The sequence below is a fragment of the Staurois parvus genome, unplaced genomic scaffold (genome assembly GCF_062004578.1).
Source record: "Staurois parvus isolate SC_StPar_1 unplaced genomic scaffold, SC_StPar_1.0 ptg001146l, whole genome shotgun sequence".
NCBI lineage: Eukaryota > Metazoa > Chordata > Amphibia > Anura > Ranidae > Staurois > Staurois parvus.
The window spans coordinates 576,152-580,368 of NW_028318942.1; positions in this window are offsets into that span (position 1 = coordinate 576,152).

Genomic DNA, 4,217 nt, shown 5'->3' on the forward strand with positions numbered 1-4,217 from the left:
GGACACCCGAGCATGCACACTCCCCAGCCACTACTCTGTGTGTCCATTCACACACGGAGCAGTGACTTGGCCCCACCCTCTCTCTATTCTTATTGGCTCACTGACTGTGATTGAAAGCAGCCAGAACCAATGAGGAGAGGGAGTCCTGGGATAACTGAGACTCCAGTGCACATCGCTGGATCGAGAGGAGGCTTAGGTGAGTATTACGGGGAGGCTGGGAAAGATACTGTACAGAGAAGGCTTTTTACCTTCATCCATAGAATGCATGAAGGAAAAAAACCTTGAATCTTTACTACCATTTTAAGGTCATTGTAGTTTTATCTGGAGGTACCTGTGCAGATGAAATACAGACTGGAGGAAGATTACATGTGCTAGGTGGAAAAAGTTGCATTTGAAGCCTAACTATAGCCGTATCATTTTTTTTTTTTTACGTTTTGAAAAGAGTAGTGAAGAGTTTACATTTCTGCCTTTTCTCTATTTTTTTCATCTATGACTCCATTGGAAAGGTCTTCTTTTGTCCCCGTGATGCCAGTACAATAAATGTGGAATATGGTTGGTCATTGGCAGCACTACAAATAATGTCAGAATTTCTAACCTTTTCTCGCTCTACTAAAAATGTATTTTTCGATTTTCCCTGTCTCCCCATTGAGAGAGTTTTCTCATTACTCCCTGTCCCCAGTAGGGATAAATACAGCAAATCAATATATATATATATATATATATATATATATATATATTCTCCTTCAGGCCATTTGGTTTCATAGACTACAAGGAAATTAGTATATAGGAATACTTCTTTGATCACAGTCACCTAGGTGAGAGTCAGTTCATATCTTCTGTATTTTTTTGGGAGGATTCTCACTTTTATGTGAATAAATTAAGATTTTATTCAAAGAATTGCCTGTTGAGGAATAGTATGATTGATCTACACATGCTTGTAGGGGACCTGGAGTGGACAGCAATTGGTGCCATGCTGTCTCAAGTCCTGCCCTGCTTTTTCTTGGGGAGAGACCCCACATACCTGTCTTTGGGTCCATTATCTTAGGCACATTTCTCCCAGCCACAGGCATGCTCAGTACATTCCTGGCCAGAGGCCTTAGTCTTCACAATAAAGGAATATCCACTCTTAGATGAATTTCAACACTTTACTGCAGCTCTTCTCACATAAATCTTCAGCAGAGCATCACATCTTCACAGAATCACTGACAGAGTCTTTAGTGAAGAGCACCAGCAATTTACAAGTGACTTCTTAACATTGCATTCACATCAGTGCAGAACACTATTTATCAGGTTAGCCATCTTCCTATGTTCTATAATAATCCTCTCACAATGTTGAGCTCCCTACATAGCTCCCCAGTTGCAGGCCACAAGGCCTCTATGCACCAAGCCACAAACCCAAAGCTGAGGATCAGGGGTGGCAAGGTGACTTTACTTGCTTCTGAAAAAATGTTCATCTGTTCCACTACCAAGCTGGGCACCTCCACTCTCTCCATAGCTGTTACATGGTGCTGTACAGGGGTGAACTGCTCCTATACCCCATTCTACTCGGGCCCCACCCATAGCTAGCATTTATAGGGACACTATATCTAAAAGGGAAGCTAACACCTGCTTATGATCTTCCCTTTACCATGCCACAACAGAGCCACCTACTGGCAGGCAGGCAAATTGCACCTGCCTACATGCAGGAGGGGAAACTTGGTACCAACTGGAAGCCCCTTGTTTTTGCTCTTAATTGTGCTTTGAAACCAGCAATCATCGAAGAAGTAGTTTGATATGGTGATCAGGTTCTTTCACATGGGAGTGACATTTGACAATGGAAAGGGGGACTAAAGTGTATTTCCACTTTTGCAGCCAAATTGTAATACCAGCTTCTTTATATTTTGCATGTTCACGTTGACATATTAAAGAATAACTCCACTTTTGTTGAGAAAAAAACACTGGATGATCTATCTCCATTGCAAGGATTTTAACAAACTTTGTTGCAGATTCCTCTTATGTTATTCTCAAGAAATAGCTATTTGTTTGTGTCCATGGGCAGAGTGACTGTGTACGGGAGTGATTTTATAATTATCAGTCCTGTACCTGCAGGGCTCTAATGAGCAAAGTGGCAGGGTCTGCATCCCTTTACACGTGATTTCCTTTTTGTGAGTATCTCACCAAAAAATGACATTTTTGTTGCAGGGGATGCTGAAATTCTGATTTGTATCTTATTGCAGACTTCTGGGAAAATCAGTAAGCCAATCACACAAGCAGAAAATGACATTTCTGAGGGTGCATTCTGTACATAATCTTTGGTGTACATTTGCATTGCATTTTACAGAAAATGACAGCACTGCAGATTGAAAAGGAAAGGTCATTTTTAACCACTTCCAGTCCGGACACTTTCACCCCCTTCCTGTCCAGGCCAATTGACAGCTTTCAGTGCTGTCACACTTTGAATGACAATTGCACAGTCATGCAACACTGTACCCATATGAATTTTTTCAGTTTTTTTTGAGACAGATAAAGCTTTATTTTGGTGGTATTTATTCACCACTGGGATTTTTATTTGTTTTGCTATGTAAATGAAAAAGTCCAAAAATTTTGAAAAAAAGTGTTTTTCTTATGAAATTTTGCAAATAAATAATATGTCATCATAAATCTTGGCCAAAATTTATTCCGTTATCTTTTTAGTAAAAAAAAAAAAAAAATAACCCAAATTAGTTTGTAACCAAAATTATAATTTTTAAAAAAAATTTTTACATTTTTTTTTTATATTATTTATTTATTTATTTATTACATACTGTCACCCTAGCAGTACAGTTTCACCATGGTGCCACTGTACTACTTGTGGGGGGTGAAGAAGATTTTTTTTTTTTTTTTACACTGATTGCTGTTACACCCATAAAGACTGTAAAAGCAATCATTTCTCCTTCTCTCTGGCTGCATTCTTGCAGCCATTGAGAAATACTGAGTGAGCTGTGATTGGTCACAGCTTGTCACATGGTACAAGGCTGTTGTGAATAGCCTTGTACCATGTGACCTCTGTGATCATTCACAGATTTCACACGTAGTAAGCAATGATGTCACAAATGACATCTTGCTTACTACTGTGCATGTGATCGGGACCTCGCACAGAGGTCCCGTCCGACGATCGGTGTTCCACAGAGGGCTCCGGATCGCGGTGCTGCATGCTCCCAGGGAGCGCACACAAACAGGGTGCGGGGAGGCCATTTATAAACAGCCACCCGACCCTGCACTGCCACCGTCTGGCCATTTATATACAATGGCCGGACGGGAGGTGGTTAATAACATTCAATTACAATATGACTTGTGTCACAACTGTATATGCTATATTATTTTTTTTTTATTTGCTAATATTTTTCCCACAAAAGTGGAGTTACCTTTTAGAAAAAAAAATATTGATGGTTACCTTTTTGAGTGATTGTAAACCTTGATTTTTCTTATTTTTAAAAATAACCAACATATCATACGTACCTGCTCTGTGCAGTGGTTTTGCACGGAGCAGCGTGATCCTCTTCCTCTGGGTTCCCCCTCCGGTGCTCCTGGCTCCTCCTCTTCTTGGTGTTCCATGACACCTTCTCAGAAACATCTAAAGGTAAGAAATTATTTTTATTTCTAATTTTATTTTTTTATTAAGGTATGTTGTGTTAATGGGAAGTTCTAACAAATATAGGGTGACTCAGGGGTGGACTGACAACTCATGGGGTCCCCGGGCAACAGGGGATCATGGGGCCCCTGTGTCCTTGCCCAAACTCAAAAAAGCCTATAAAAAAGGTACCAGGGGCATCTCATGGGGCCCCCTACTGACCCCGGGCCCTCGAGCAGTGCCTGAGTTTCCAAATGGTCAGTTCACCCCTCAAGTGACTGCAAAAGTATAAGCAGCGGAAGAGAAAGGAAGCAGTGAGGATAAAGGAAACCAGGAGGTTTGAAGAAAACATGGCTGATGATGGTCCTGGGTAAGAGTTTTTGAAGAATAATAGAAAATAGACTTGGTGATCAGACAGTAGCTATACTTTGTATTATACATATCGTCTCTCTAACATGGATTTAGTTTTAAACTCTGTCCATAAAAATTTTATTTGCCTAGCAATGTAGAAGTGTCTTCCAACAACTGTCCTTGTAATGATGTCTCTGTGTATAAGAAAAATTGTTATACTGTATACAATTCTTATAAGTCTCTTATTTGCAACCAGCTTCCAAACTTACAGGAGATC